Source organism: Podarcis melisellensis (genome assembly GCF_964234715.1).
Source record: "Podarcis melisellensis genome assembly, chromosome: 14".
Taxonomy (NCBI): Eukaryota; Metazoa; Chordata; class Lepidosauria; order Squamata; family Lacertidae; genus Podarcis; species Podarcis melisellensis.
Window position 1 is genome coordinate 12,242,848 of NC_138546.1, and position 16,686 is coordinate 12,259,533.

A 16,686-nucleotide genomic window follows, 5' to 3' on the forward strand; every position below is an offset into this window, starting at 1 on the left:
ACATTTAAAACTGTTTAGGTAAGTTTTTAATGTTTGATGTTTTATCCCTTTATTATTAATCATACTAATATTCTGTTGGGAGCTGCCCAGAGTGGCTGGGGAAACCCAGACTAATGGGCAGGGTATAAATAATAAATTAATATTATTATTATTAGAAACTTGGTTGAACTGCTCTGCTTACATTTCTTATCTGCCTCTAATTCATGTTCTGATGATGATTGTTTTATTGCATTGCATTATGCATTATGAGTTTTATTTGCATTTGTTGTAAACTACCCTGGTATCACGAGACTGAAGGGGAATCTTAAAACTATTTCTAACAATAGATAGGTAAACAAACAAACTTTTCATATGGTAAAAAACAGTAAATTTGCGGATTGTGCAGGCATCCATGAGCTTTTTTGCACACTTAATATGTAACCCTATATACATCTACTCAGATGTGATTTCCATTTAAGTTCAATTGGACTTACTCCTAGATAAGTGAGCACAGGATTTGAAGCTTTAAGGAACAATTTGTTCTTTGTATGGCTAATGCCTTCCGCAATATAAAATGCCTTCAGGAATCCTTCTGTTCCTAAATCCTGGAGATAAAAACCGTTGGTTTAGATACAGTATCAGCTTCAATTAATCTCCGTATAATCTATGACAAATATTAATATACAGAGAAAGAGCGGCAGGGTTTGTTTACATTTGGAAATAAGTGCCAAAGAGGTTTCCGATGCAGATTATCCGGCTAATCTAAATGTAATCTGTTTGGCAAGCAGAGGGGGTGTGAATGACTCTTTACTGAATCATGGCGTCATTTACCTGTGCAAGGTATTGAATGGGCGAGTTCAAAAAGGGAAAGTGTGTGTGTGTGTGTGTGTATTTGACCTGGTGGAACAAAAGAACAACTAAAACTAGATCTAGAAAATTCCAATTATAAACTTACTTCCGCAGCCCAAAGGAATGTTTTCAAATTCCTCCTGAGAGTTAATAATGATGGAGACAGATGCACCTCACTAGGGAGGGCATTCCACAAACAGGGAGCTACCACTGAAAAAGTCCTGTCATGGGTCAGAATGAACTGGGCAGCCCCCAATTCCAGCACCACCAACAAGGCACCACCTGCAAATTGTGGGCTCTGAGATGGGTGCTAATGGGGAAAGCACTCTTTCAGGTACTCTGTCCACTCACGGGGGCTCACTTTTTCACCCAAGCGATGCTTCAACTCCCAACCAAGCCCCAAGCAAGATTGCTATGGGAACGTAGGAAGGTGCCTTATAGCCCATCTCGCTCAGAACTGTCTCCAGAAGGGGTGGAGAACCTTCGGCCCTCTTGATATTGCTGAACTACAACTGCAGATTATAGCATAGACACTTTGCAGGGTCTGCCGCCCTCTGCTCCCCTCTCCCAATTAACCTCCGTCTCCAGGGCCCACCCCAATGACATCACCTGGGGCTGCCCTTAAGTCTGAGACTTGGGCCCTGAAATGTCATGGTCTGGGGTGCTCCTGACCTGGCCACCCAGCTTTCTGGCCACTGGCATTCTCCCCGGGCCATGCACACCACAGACCCTGCTTGTCACCCACACTATGAACTGGCCATAAAGGGACAACTTCCTCCTAAACCTGTCTGCCCACACCTGAAGATCTGCTGGGAGCCTCTTCTTCGTGGCCCAAAGGTGATCAAGAAACTGCTGGTTGGTATACAAGAGAGGTTCTTTGGTGGTTACATCTAGGTTGTGGGACTCCCTGCCTCATATCTTCCTTTGGTCCCCTCTTCAGCCATGTGGCCAAAGACATTTATGTTCCAACAAATATTTGACCTACCAGGTTGGAGGGTTTTGCCTGGCTGGACTGTGTCCTTGAACTCTGGTCATGTCTCTCGTGTCAGGAGCCGGAGTCAAGCATACATCAGCAATAACAAACACCAATGTCAGTGAAGTAAACTCTTTATTCAAAGCAAACAAATAATAAGAATACAAATATTTTATTATTATTTATACCCCACCCATCTGGCTGGGTTTCCCCAGCCACTCTGGGCAGCTCCCAACAGATGAAAAACAGAATAAAACATCAAATATTAAAAACTTCCCTAAGCAGGGTTGCCTCCAGATGTCTTCTAAACGTCAGAGAGCCGCTTATTTCCTTGACATCTGATGGGAGGGTGTTCCACAGGGTGGGCGCCACTAGCGAGAAGGCCGTCTGCCAGGTTCCCTGTAGCTTCACTTCTCACAAGGAGGGAACCACCAGAAGGACTTCAGTGTCCAATATACTGGGCTGAGGCCGTTTAGGGCTTTAAAGGTCAGCACCAACACTTTGAACCAAAACAGTGTAGGCCAGTAATCCCAGCAACTCTTCCCAGTGTAGGTCATGCCCCAATGAGCCAGTTGCAAGATCTGAAGGTGCCCACCTTCCCACAGTTGCCTAAGTCCCCTCCTCAGCAGGGCTTTTCCCGAGCAGTTGTAGACTGTGTCTACACACCACCAATCTCTGCTCTGCTGTTTTTATTTCTCTGCATGTTCTGGGAGACCAGGAGGGAGGGGAGCTGGTTACAGCAGGAGGGGAAGACTCCCTGGATTCTTCAGTTCTGCCTCTTGGCCTCCCTCCTCTCCAGCCTCTGATTCTGGGCTGTTCTCTGCCACAGCCTCTTCCTGCTCACTAAACGCTGTTGCCTCTTCAGCTTCCAACACCTTATCCTCCCCGTCTGCTCCCTCTTCTCACTCTGACCACTCATCGTCATCCCATCACCATGCCCCCATCTCTGAGCCTTCTTCCCTTGGGGCTTCCCATGGGGTTCCCCAGCTGGTGCCCCCACCACTCCTCTTCATCCAACTGGTCATGGGTATGCAAGCTAAGGCCTGGGGGCCAGATCTGGCCCAATCACCTTCTAAATCCGGCCCGCGAACAGTCCGGGAATCAGCATGTTCTTACATGTGTAGAATGTGTCCTTTTATTTAAAATGCATCTCTGGGTTATTTGTGGGGCCTGCCTGGTGTTTTAACATGAGCATCTCTGGGTTATCTGTGGGGCATAGGAATGCATTCATTCCCCCCCCCCCAAAAAAAGTATAGTCCGGCCCCCCACAAGGTCTGAGGGACAGTGGACCAGCCCCCTGCTGAAAAAGTTTGCTGACCCCTGCAATAGGTCCATGACTTCTGCTTGCCTGGATAGAGAGGTACGCAAATGTGGGGGTAGAAATTAGCCAACAGCACAGAGGTTAAAATTTACATCTGCTGCCCCACCCACTTTTTCCTCAGGTCCTCACCCACTATTGGCATGTGGCCCTCCAAAGGTTGCTCAGAAGGGAACCCTCACCCAGGACATATATAGTTATTTCACACCTTAGAGGCTCGGCAGGTGCATCCCTTGTGCTTGGTTCATAACGCAGAATGTATCTCCCTTCACCCTATTCCCAAACTGACTTTTTCTCGCCAAAGACATTGGCTCAGCGCCATGAGCTACAGCTGCCGCCCTTCCAGTGCCGTCCTTTGAGCCTTGACCAAGAAAGAGAGCCCAGTTGAATGTCCTCTTGGCACACCAACCTCTCCCCTCCCCCTGCAACAAAACCAAAGGGAGAATATTCATGGCTCTTTGGACAGGCCAACTTTCATCCCTTGCCAGATTCCGCTACAATTTGCTCCACACGCACTCCAGTCCCCTCAACAAATTGGCCAGACAGTTCTTATGCTCCTTGCGAACAGGTGAAAACATCAGAAGTCTTTTTTAAAAAACAAAACCAACAACAAATAATAATAAAGCCTGTCATTTCAAGCCTGTTTGTGGGTCTCGGCAGGTAAAGGTCTGTTCACACCTGAGAACAGGGCGATTGCTGCTTCCGGCCCATCCATTGGTGTGTCTTGGGTATCTCTGCAGAGCACCAACTTATATAAAACTCTAAGGGCATAAGAAAGAATCTTCCATTGAGTCCAGAATCATCAACGGCCAAGAAGATTCCTATGGGAAACCCACAAACAACATTTGTGCATTTCTCCAGCAATTGGTAGAGTATAATGCCCTGATGGCTACATGACTGACCCATCTCAAAGTGATCTCTGTACCCAGAAATGGTCAGGGGGAGTTGCACAGAGGCTATTTATTTCTTTTAAAAATTCTTTACCTGATCTCTCTTCTAATATGGAACCCAAAGCAGCTTACGCATGAATCCCAGGCAGTCACCCATCCAAGTATTGACCAAACCCAGGCCTGCTTAGCTTCAGCAGCTTTGGTGGCCTCATGTGCCTTCAGAATGCAGACTTCCGGGTCGGCGCCATCGCCGAATGGCGGGCTCCCTCCGAGCTCCGGAGGGAGCCTGCTCGGCAGGGGCTGGGTCCTACCGCACCGGCGATGCGGGGACCCTTAAAAACCACGGCCACGGAGGCCGTGGACATGGAGACTCGGCTGGCACCGTCAGCGCCCTCTCGATTCGTGAAGGAGCCTTTTTAAAGGCTACGGATCGGGTGCCGGGGAGGAGCGTGGTGCTTTGAGTCCTCTGCTATCCCTGCCGAGCGCAGCCGCATGCCATCCGGCGGAGAGCGCTGACTTCTTCTATTGAAAATTTGGACCCAAAAGAAGAACCCGTGAGTAATTGGAATATGGACTAAAAAGAGGGATAAATTTTTAGAATTTGGAGCGAACGGGGGAGGTGGAAAAAAGGAAGTCAGCCCCCCCCCAAATTGTAGAAGAGCCAAAACAAAGGACTGGATAACTAAGATCGAGAAGAACCTTATCTTGCCGAACTAGCAACTTCGCGAGGGAAATTTATAAGATTGAGCTGGAGGAGAAAAGTGGAATTTGTATTAAAAAGCAACCCCCCCGGAATCCCTGGAGCGATTCGTGAAAATGCCTGGAGAAGAACAACGGAGGTTTTGACAGCTGTCAAAGAGCTGTCAAAACGGAAGAATGAAATTGAGACTTTGTTATGAGGACTTTGCCGGCTACATTTGTTATAAATTGGAGATAAATTGTTTCAAATAAGGATTTATAAGTTATTTGGACTGGCGGATGTGATCTGGAAGGGAACTTTGTTATTGTAATCCACCTAGAGGAGCTGAGGGACATTGCATGTGTATTCGACGGGAAACTTGAACAGTTGGATAGAACTTTTAATCTCCTGGGAAACTGCAGAAATGGAACATTATTTTGTCTACAGAGGCCTACACTTTACTGGAAACAATGGATTAATCTGTTGAAAAATGAAAGGAACATGATGTAATGTTTTGCTCCTGAATAACAAGCCTCTGTAGAGACACTAGAAGCCTTTGGAAAAAGAACATTTCTGTGAGGGAACAGGGAAGTAAAAAGGAGGAGAGTGATTGACAAGAACAAGGAAACAACAAGAACTGGACAGAATTGGAGTGGGAACATTTGGGATATCCAGATTTGACAAGCTTATGGATTTAAAATTGGAGTTTATACTCCTGGATATAAAAATCTGGATAGAAGAAATGGGCCCCCTTTGATAGACTCCTTCTATGATTGGACATCTGTAATTTTAAAAAGGCCAGAAGTTTAATATATGCCATTTTAAAAAAAAAAAAAAGACCGGTAAAGAACCAGAGGGATGTGGGTTTAGTGAAAGGTGGGTTCATCAGGAAGACATTAGAAGTGGAGGGATAGGAGGAACGCAACAGGGAAAGAGGGGAGGGAAATTTGGAATCCAAAGGTTGTAAAATTATTGTTTGTTTTTATTCTATTTTTATCTGTATTATATTTGAAAGGGGGGAACTCGTGGAAGGGAATAGGTCGACCTTAGGGGATGGAAATTTGGATAAATTGAGTTATTGATGATGAGTGTATTTTGGGAATAAGAATTTGTTGAATATTATTGCTTTTTTGGAAGATTTGGAACACAAGAGGGGGTGGGGAGGGGAAGTCCTGGATATTGGAAAAAGTTTATGAATTGGATTTTATTTGTTTTAATTTGGAAAACCTTAATAAAAATTATTTAAAAAAAAAACAGAATGCAGTCTGGGGCCATTTACACAATTGCATATTGGCCTTTAGGGGAAACAGGACAAGAACCCTGAAGCTGAGGCTAGGGGAGAATTGAATTCTTCTCCTACTTGGATTTAAAATCCAGTCTGGGGAAGAATGGTAACATCATATTGCCTTGAGAAAGGTGCCTATCAGAACTGTAGATTTGGAAGAGACTTTGAGGGTCATCAAGCCCAACCTCCTGCAATGCAGGAATCACAGCTAAAGCAATCATGACAGGTGACCACCCAACCTTTGTTTAAAAACTTCCAGTGAAGATGAATCCACAACCCTCCTAGGGAGTCTGTTCCACTCGTGTGATGATGTTAAGGCATCTACTGACAGCATTTCTGCTTAGGAAGATCAATCTGATATTTGATGTTATGTTGTTGTTTTTAGAGTTTGTATGGATTATTTCATTGTTTTAGATTCTGGGGGAACAGATTTTCTTGTCATCAGAGCTTGTTTTTCAGTGCTCCGTTCTGATTTTAATCTGTACTCTGCTTTGATGGGTTTATGCCTGCCTGGAAGCAGTCTACAGTGGTACCTCTGGTTACAAACTTAATTAATTCCGGAGGTCCATTCTTAATCTGAGGTACCACTTTAGCTAGTGGGGCCTCTTGCTGCCACCACACCACCAGCGCACGATTTCTGTTCTCATCCTGAGGTAAAATTCTTAACCCGAGGTACTACTTTTGGGTTAACAGAGTCTGTAACCTGAAGTGTTTGTAACCCAAAGTACCACTGTATAAATTTATTTAATAATAGAGACAACAACAACAGTACCCCTGTTTGACCACTGCTTGATGCAGGCCAAGTATTGTAGTCTGTTGGATGGGCTGCAGCTGGCTCTGACCCCTGAAAACAATCAGTATTTTTGAGCTAGCGCTTAAAAATCCACTCCATGCTGGTGGGGGAGAGCACTGTCTCAAAAGGGCTTCAGTAACAGCCGAGCCTCACATTCCAGATCCAAGAGTAGAATTAGAAGGCAGACATGCATAATATCGGAAAGACTTAATGAAATAATCCATATTGTTCAGCCCGAGCCAATTCCTGAGCCCCAAGCACAGCTGGGCCGTGAAGGCAGACCTCCAAACACCGCATCTTATTTGCTTCTCAGCATAGCTGCATTTCTCCGTGTTGGAACAAAACGCTTTAGCCCACTGGGGACGGTGCCGAGGTCGATTTGCCCGAGGCCATGGTTTTGCATGATTTTGAGGTATGTGCTTTCTTGCCTTTGCTCTGCAACTGTGACTTAAAGGAAGGGCGGGGGGGTGTAAGAGAATGGAACCTCACTGGAAATGCAGCTAATCAACAGATTATCTTAAACACATGGTAACGTAATGAAGCCATTCTGCGGCCCATGTAAATTCCACACTTACAAAAGAATGTGAAGCAGCTATTGTGAGCAAACCCTTGTCAGATTCCTTTCTCTGTTTTTTTTTTTTAATCACTGTGGGAAATATATGTCTAGTTGTATGTGCTCTGTTACCAGGATTGTAGGCTTTCAAGTCAACATTGTGGTTTTGTGGGTCCTCTGAGGTTCTGGCCAGAAGATGCTATAGATGAAGGATGTCTCAGAAAGTGTCTCCCTCCTTCTTCTGTGCTCACCCAGAGTTCTGAGCAATCATGGGCAGTGGTGGGTGAATGTGATCCTGCAGCGGGGTCTCGCCTCGGCATTCTGCACCCTCTCCATAATGAGGCTCTGTGCTCTGGAGGTGGGGCATAGAAAGCTGGGAGCTTCGCTTCTCCCTCTCTGACATATAGAGTCACAAGGGGAGGACCCGCTTCCTCCATCCCTGGGTGCCAGCCTTCCACCCCCTCATCTGCTCCTTCTTCTCCCTCCTCTGCCTGGTCTTTCTGGGACTTCCAATCCATGCTAGGTCCTGACAGAGCCAAGCGGTCCATGGCACTCAGAGACATTTGGGGGGAGGTGAATGGATGGGCAGGTGACCACAGCCTTGCAACAGGTAAAAACAATTCTCTACCATTCAGATCACTGGTAGTGATGGAGGAAACTGTCAATTTTTGTTTCTTTCAAATTTTGTAGTTTTCCACTCCACTTTTCCACATCAGCTTATGATTTTAAAAAAGTTCTCATGAAAACTCAACAGCATTTTAGTGTAGGTGCTTCCTAATAGTCTACATTTTTGCAAAACAATTTCCCTTATTATAATGCATTTTTGTAAGTTTCCCTATATGACTTCTGCTACACATTACTTTGATCAGAAAATTGGATTGCAAAATTCAGGGAAGAGTGACCTTGATAGGGTGGCTGCGTTTCATTTCCTTTATTGTTGCAGAAAACGTGAATTTGGTAAATTTGCCTTTAAATGGGAAGGGAATTGAATTTCACTCCCATTCCTAGTCACTTAACAGAATCTTTGGGCCTCAATTTCATTTCAGCTGAACATGCTCCCAGCAAGACAGCAAACTCATCCCTGTGGCTGCGCATTGCAAGGCAAACTGGAATAGTGGTGTGTGAGCTGGTTTTCCAAGAAAGTTTGTTTGCCACACCTGATCTTCTCAGGAAAGAATAATGGAATCATAGAATTGCAGGGCTGGAGGGAACGCCGAGGAGCCCTTGATAAAGTTGGAGGAGTCCCCAGGGTTCTCCAGAACACATTATGAAGCACACTGCTGTAAACCTTGCAGAGGCCTTCATAAATTTCAGCCCAGAGAGCCAGCCAAATGGAAACTGGAATTAATGCGGCAAGAGCGCAATGGTGTCGCCACTCCAGATTATGTTAGCAGCTGCGCCGCCTGCCAAGTCATTCAGCATTGCTGGCGGACGCACCAAAATGGCATGTTTGGATGCGTTTGAGCCTGGCACGACTGCCTTCCTCTCTGCTAAGCCGACTTTTTGAGCCTTCCCCAGTCTCAATGCAAGCTTTTGAAAAGAGAGGAGAGAGAGCGAAAGAGACAGAGAGCACTGCAGGTTCCCGTTGCATCCTGAGTGTATTGAAGAGCCCAGAATCTGTGGGGATTTTCCATGCACGTGCAATTTGAGAGAGGACCCTCCCAATTTCATTTCAAAACATAGATATGGGTGTGCAGAGTGTAGCCCACCACTGCCAAGTAGCTTATCTGTTATGTTGTAGGATGTGTCTACAAAGGACCTTCACATCCCTAGTCTACATTTCCCATAACAAGATGCCTGGGCCTATCACTCAATCTGGGATAGCTCAGTTGGTAGAGCACGAGACTCTTAATCTCATGGGTGCGGGTTCGAGCCCCACATTGGGCAAAAGATTCCTGCATTGCAGGGGGTTGGACTAGATGAGCCTTATGGTCTCTTCCAACTAATATGTCTATGATTCTTCCTGTAGCAGAGCTTTGGGGTACGGTTAAAAGGGCAGTTGCCTGCTCTTGAAATAAACAACATTCTAGTCTTGGTGAAGGGAAAATGGAGCAGTGCCTAGCAATTTGGGGGCAATCCTGGGGGGCTGGAGCCTAACTGGATTTGATGGGTTAGGGCAGAGCCTAGCTTTTTGTTTTTGGCAGTGGTGGTTATCGTTTGGGGTAGAGCCTAGCAATGTTTATTACAGTGGTACCTCAGGTTACAGACGCTTCAGGATACAGACTCCACTAACCCAGAAATAGTACTTCGGGTTAAGAACTTTACCTCAGGATGAGAACAGAAATCGCACAATGACGGCGCAGCGGCAGCGGGAGGCCCCATTAGCTAAAGTGGTACCTCAGGTTAAGAACAGTTTCAGGTTAAGAACGGACCTCCAGAACGAATTAAGTTCTTAACCCGAGGTACCACTGTATAGCCTCAGCCTGAAACAGTCATAGGCACACAAATGGATCATAAGCACTCAAAACAGGCATTTTGCTGGGAGACAATCTAGGAATCACTATCTACACTGGGACCCTGGGACCCTCCAGTGTGGTGTAGTGGTTAAGAATGGTAGACTTGTAATCTAGTGAACCAGGTTCGCTTCCCCGTTCCTCCACATGCAGCTGCTGGGTGACCTTGGGCTAGTCACACTTCTCTGAAGTCTCTGAGCCTCACTCAGCTCACAGGGTGTTTGTTGTGGGGGAGGAAGGGAAAGGAGCATGTTAGCCGCTTTGAGACTCTTTCGGGTAGTGATAAAGCGGGATATCAAATCCAAACTCCTCCCCTTCTTCTTCTCCCTCCAGATGTTGTTGGACTCCAACTCCCATCAGCCCCAGCCAGCATGGCCAATGGTCAAGGATGATGGAAGCTGGAGTCCAAAATTTTTTTGAATGGCTTATTTCCTATCCCTGATTTGCACACTGAACTCTATTCAAGACAGGCAGGATCGAAATGTTAATAACAACAAAAACAACATAAATAGGCCAGGATTTCCAATTTAAAAACACATTGGGGGGGGGAGCAGGGGGTTGCCTTTGCCCATTGCGTTTCTGGCAACAAGCCCCAAAGCCAAAAAATGTTCCAGTTGGATGTGTTTATGGTCTGCTGGCAACCTAAATTAAAGGGCAGCAGATTCTCAATGACTGATTTTTATTTTTTTTAATTAATATTATTGCTACTGAGGGAACGAGGGGCACCATTTGGAGGAGGCCGTTTCAGGCACTAAAATCTCTCAGGCCATCTGTGCAAAACAGGAGTGTGGGCAGCAGTCCCCACATGTGTGGAGGTTACTCTGACAGGGCTTTATCTATGTTAAACATGACTGTTCTGTGTCAGATTTTGTGAAGAGAAAACCCAGATTCTGCCTCAGATGCATGTGCTTGCTGATTGCCATAGGTTTCCAGATTTTGCCCAATTCCTGTTGCCCTTCTGCTCACAGAGAGGGCCTGTGTCTCCACAGCAATCTGCTGGCTATATATATATATATATATATATTTCTTCCAATAGGCACATTTTTAAGACCAATTTGATGAATGTGCACATTTTTGCAAGTGATTTCCCTGTATCTAATCTGTTGCTGTTTTTTAGATATATTTCTTACATTAATGTATGCGTCTTAATGTACACTTTCCCTAATAAATGCAGTTTATTACATTTTGTATACATTGGAGAACTGCATTAGTCTGTGAACCTCCCTGAGTTCTTGTGATGAAGGGCAGTATACTGTATAAATTTAATGAATAAATAAATAATTAAGCCACCCAGAGTGGCTGGTGCAACCTAGCCAGATCGGTAGGGTAGAAATAATAAAATTATTATCATGATCATACAATTGCAGGATTCAGAGAAGTGCAAATTTTGAAGGATAACTGTGATTTGATTCCCGTATTGGTTCAAAAGCGCAGATAGGTAGTTTCTCATTAAAATGGAAACATAATCGAATGTCTTGCACACACCTAACCTCAAGGACTGCTTCCTTCCATATAAACATGCCTAGGTATTATTTTTTGAATTATGTCCATGTAACCCATATATCAGGGATGCAGGTAGCGCTGTGGGTTAAACCACAGAGCCTAGGACTTGCTGATCAGAAGGTCGGCGGTTCGAATCCCTGTGATGGGGTGAGCTCTGGTTGCTCGGTCCCAGCTCCTGCCTGCCAACCTAGCAGTTCGAAAGCACGTCAAAGTGCAAGTAGATAAACAGGTACCGCTCTGGCAGGAAGGTAAACGGCGTTTCCGTGCGCTGCTCTGGTTCGCCAGAAGCAGCTTAGTCATGCTGGCCACATGACCCAGAAGCTGTATGCTGGCTCCCTTGGCCAATAAAGCGAGATGAGCGTTGCAACCCCAGAGTCGGCCATGACTGGACCTAATGGTCAGGGGTCCCTTTACCTTTACCTTTAACCCATATATAGCAGAACAAAACTGCATGAGGCAAATGTAGGTCCTATTGAGATCCTCAGCAGACGTCCTTCTGGAGGCCCTTTCACCATCTACAATGGTCCATTAGGGACCCACCAACAGTGGCGTAGCGTGGGGGGTGCAGGGGGGGCCGGCCGCACCGGGTGCAACATCTGGGGGTTAGGGTTAGGGGGCGCAAATCCACGGGTTAGGGGGCGCAAATTACTTGCCTTGCCCTGGGTGCTGACAACCCACGCTACGCCACTGCCCACCAACTCACCGCCAGCCCCAGCCAGCCTTCTTTCTTACAAGCACTCCAGGAGTATTTGCCTCCCTGTTCCTGATTTCTATTGCATGGGGGCTTTGTTGACATTTTCTTTTTAATATCGCTGTAAGCCGCTTTGAGAGGTGCCTGTCTCTAAAAAGTCCTGCAGAAGTGTTCGAAATGAATGCATCAACTCTGCAAATTTCTCAGGATCCTGCAAATTTCTCAGGGCCCTCGCCCAACCAGAAACCCTCCCAACACGCTTTGAAATTTCCTCTTTGGCAAAATCCCCTGTGCCTCCCCTCTGCTTCAGAGGTTTTCTTTAAGCCTATGTGCATGCTTTGTGAAGCTAGCTTGCTGAATCCTGTGCCTAATACCAGCGCTGGACAATTGTGTCGTTCACACACCCTCGGCAGACTATGATCCTCCGTATTACGGTGAGACCAGCCTGATGGAGCGCAAAACGTCCCCCGCATTCCAGCCAGAGGACAGATGGTAGCAGATGTTGCCTCTGTGGCTGGCCAGCTCTTTTACCCTGCAAAGGATGTTAGCCAAATAAATCTTTAATTCCCCAACTAGGAGCTGTGGGGGATTAAAAAAAAAATTGGGTATGGGACACACCATGCCAATAGTTTTGAATTGATTCGTACAGCTGCACTCCCAGGCACAATTGCACATGAGCTTGTCTCACTGGAGCCACATGGCCATCCTATTTCCTAGGTAACAATGGCAATCCCCATTGACCCCCAACTATTGACCACGCTGGCCGGGACTCATTGAACTCCTATAACATACAGCGGGCATCATGTTGAGCAAAGCTGCTTTAGATCAACAGAGAAGGCTGGAGATATGAGCAGAGAACAGGCATTGGGGGCAGCAAAGGGCAAGGATTCCACCTTCGGATGGGACATGCCCATTCATCTCTTGGAAAAGGTGAGGAAAGGTGGAAGATGCTGGGAAGGAGCCGAGAGCTGTGTGGTGTAGCCGTTTGCAGAAGGCTGGAAGTCAAGGCTGGGGTCAGTGGGAAGGTACAGTGGTGTAAGACAGAACAGAAAACCCTCTGGACCCAATTCACAGAAGACTCTAAATAGTCCTAGTGCAAATTAGGTTGCAAATTACCTAGCCATCCCTGCAAATGAAGCCCAGTGGCTCATACTGAACCTGTTTCTATTTCTGTGGATTTGTGCAGTGGCAGTGACTTCCCTTCTGGGTGTGTGTGTGTGTGTGGGAAGATCTAAACATTGTGTACAGGCAACTGAGCTAACTGTTCTCGATTTAACTCTTCCCGAACCTCTAGTTGCCTTTGTTCATGTGAGTGAGCATACATCTTGGTTGGTGCTGCAGCATACCTCCAATTGACGAATGGGCACATGATGTTGCAACTGAAGCGAGACCCGTCACAACATGCCGTGTTGTGGAGTCCTCCTGTTCCAGTCACCACCGGCCATACTTTCTTGAAGGACCCCCTGTTCCACTTCTCATTCTTCTCCCCCATTTTCCTGCCCCACCCCTGCCACAGTCAGGCACCATCCCATGGCCACTGAGCATGCTCAATCTTCATAGTCCTGATTTGGGTCCCCTTCTCTAAAGATCTGTTGTAGTTCTGCAGAACTGGTGTTCCCGCTAAGCCTGCCAATAACCTTGTGGGTTGACATCATTGCTTTGGCTATATAGTCATAACTTGGATCCCGAATGCCTTGCAAGTCAAACATTTTTGGCTCCTGAACACCGCAAACCCAGAAGTGAGTGTTCTGTTTGCAAACGTTCTTTGGAACCCGAACGTCCGACGTGACTTCTCTGGCTTCCGATGGCTGCAGGAGCTTCCTGCAGCTAATTGGAAGCTGCGCTTTGGTTTCTGAACGTTTTGGAAGTCGAACGGGCTTCTGGAATGGATTCTGTTTGACTTCCAAGGTACCACTGTATAAGCACTGGGATGAGTTCACGTCTGCTGTAGACTATGCAATAATACATTCTATTAGTATAAGCCACACAGGGTCTTTCCCTACTGAATGAAGCTCACAAACCACTTCTAAGTTCCAAGAATTTTATTCATGACATCATTCCGTCCCGTCTTCCCAATCGGTAATCCTGAAAATGCAACATTCCTCATTTTGCTTCCACTGAAATGCACTCCAGTGGTCCACGTTTCTGCTTTTCATTGGAACAGTTACAACAATAATTGCAATGCGGTTTTGGCCGAATGACAGGTTTCTTGCAAAGACTGGGTGCAATCCAGAAGAATTAGGGGTGCCCAGGTCCCATTTGAAATTAATAATACTTCATTAACTGTGCACAAAAGATGCTAGCCCCCACTTTACGGTAAAGCAATGGTGAGATCCTTTGTCAGTTCTCACGGACAGAAAAACCCTACTCACATCTCTTAATTTTAGACAGCAGCACTGGTCAAAAACACTTCAAAACGGGTTGACTATTCTCATCGATTTTAGACCATCTCCCACACAGAAGGATATGCTTCTGCTGACTCATAAACATGGAGGGTAACACTGCTAATAGCTTCTAGCCACCATGTCTATGTTCTCTCACTACTGTTGCAGGCAGTATACCATACTTTCATGTGTATAAGACTAGGGTTTTTTTTACTGTAAAATAATGATAAAAAGCAAGGGTTGTCTTATACACGGAAAGTGCATAGGGGGGACGTGTGATTGGTTGCAGCCCCCAAAATAGAGGATGTCTTATACATGGGGGCATGTTATACATGGAAAAATATGGTACTCTGCATATCAGTTTCTGGGAATTACAGGCAAGGAGGGTACTGAGTGCTCATGTCTTGCTTGAGGGATGCCTGGGTGGACACTGGGAGAACAAGAATGCTGGGCGAGATGGGCCATTGGCCGGATCCAGCTTCTTAGGTTCCTAATTACATGCCTACTAGGGGAAAAAATCCTGCTTCTTGCTTCATAATAGACTGCCTTTACTTACAGGTAAAATCAGTGCATGCATGGATTATGCCTGCATCTCTTGGAGAAGGAATTCCCTCCATACGGGAGAAAAGCATGGGGCTTGCCATCAAGAAGTCCTTGCATTAAAAACCATAGTGTTTTTTTAAAAGGAAGAATTTTAAAGAATATTCTTTTTTGATAAATATTGATTTTTTATTAGCTTTTTGTAAATGCATTTGGATTTCAGTACTCAGTAGGTTAAAATCCTTCAATGCAATTGTTTTTTTATTTAAAAAAATAATAGTTTTTAGAAAAAGTTAATCAGCAGGAGCTTTTTTTGCCCATTAAAAGTGTGTGTTTTTAAAACTCATTTTAACTATTTTATCAATTATTCACTGCAGCACTACTTATGCAACCTCTAGCTGAGTCCTAGGTTCTATGCGTCTACTTCAATGGGACTCGTGCACCTATTTTTTGTTGAATTGCACCCAGTCTTTTTCTACCTATAAACCTTTGCACTGTGAGTCTGATACTCTCCGCAATGTGACAGCGATCAAATGTTTCCTGCATTACTACACCAGGCACATTTACCGTATTTATTTTTACCAATGCAGTCAATGAAATGCAATAAGCAAAACAGAAAGAACGATCAAACATTCACTCTTTTCTCTCTCTCTTTTTTAGAAAAGCGCTTTTTTTCTTTAAAAAAAAAAAATCCACACAGGACAGAATACCAAAACATTTCACAAGGAGTCTTAGATAAGTATTACATATATTGTATTTTAAAAATCCTTTTTTAGATGGTGCCATTACATTATCTAACATGGCATCTGATTTTCCACATTTCTCAAAGCATGCAAAAACAGTAACCAAGGTCATAAATAAGAATAATAAACACAGTTTACAAAGATCAAACAAAGTGTGGAGGGGGAGGGAACCCACGAGACTGAAACTCTTCTTGCAGAGACAGGATCCCATCCTAACATTCATGGCACAGGACATAGTCCAGCTGGAATCTGCCTCAAACAAGCCTCACAATGAAAGGGTGCCATAGGTCTCAAAGGTAGCCCCCATTCATTCCAAACAGCCTTGCAGAATCCTGCAGAACTGTGCCTGCAGCCTACGAACGGAGTGAAATATTGTATGGCAACGTGATTAGAGTGTTAAATCTAGTGAGTTCAAAAGGGTGGACAACCTAACAAACTACAGTCTAAAATCAGTTCACATTTTACGAATATCACTGAAATGAATTATTGTCAGAACGCAGCGGATTCCCTGCTTCCGTAAATGTCCATCTAAACATTTATGCAAACGGTGACTAAACTCGGATTCAGGGTGCAAGTAAGCAATCCCCACAGCAAAGAGATCTGACCTTTGCCAAGGTTTGCGAATTTAAGGAGTGCGGGAAATATAAACTGATTGCTTCAAAACTTCACGTTCTGAAAAGCTATGGATTTGGATTCTTTTTTTCTTTGGCGTTTTCTTCACCTCTCGAGTCCATGCAGATGGACCACCTGCCAAATAGTAACTTGTCGCCACGTGTGGATGTCTTAAGAACTATTTTGTAAGCCAGTCATCTGATTTGCCTTGCCAAGGGGGTGAGATGAATCTTGCTACTCTTTTGGCACCTGATCAGAAGTCCAGGGGAGACAGCAGGGGGGGAGCGGCAAAATTCTCTTCCACGCTGAGCAGGGCAGACACCTTGCATTATTAATTATTACCATTAGTCCCAGCAAGGCTAATAAATGCTTGGGCAGGGTGGAGGCCAGCGAGAGCTAAACTGGGAATACAGCTGAATACCACCGCCACAACCACCCGTG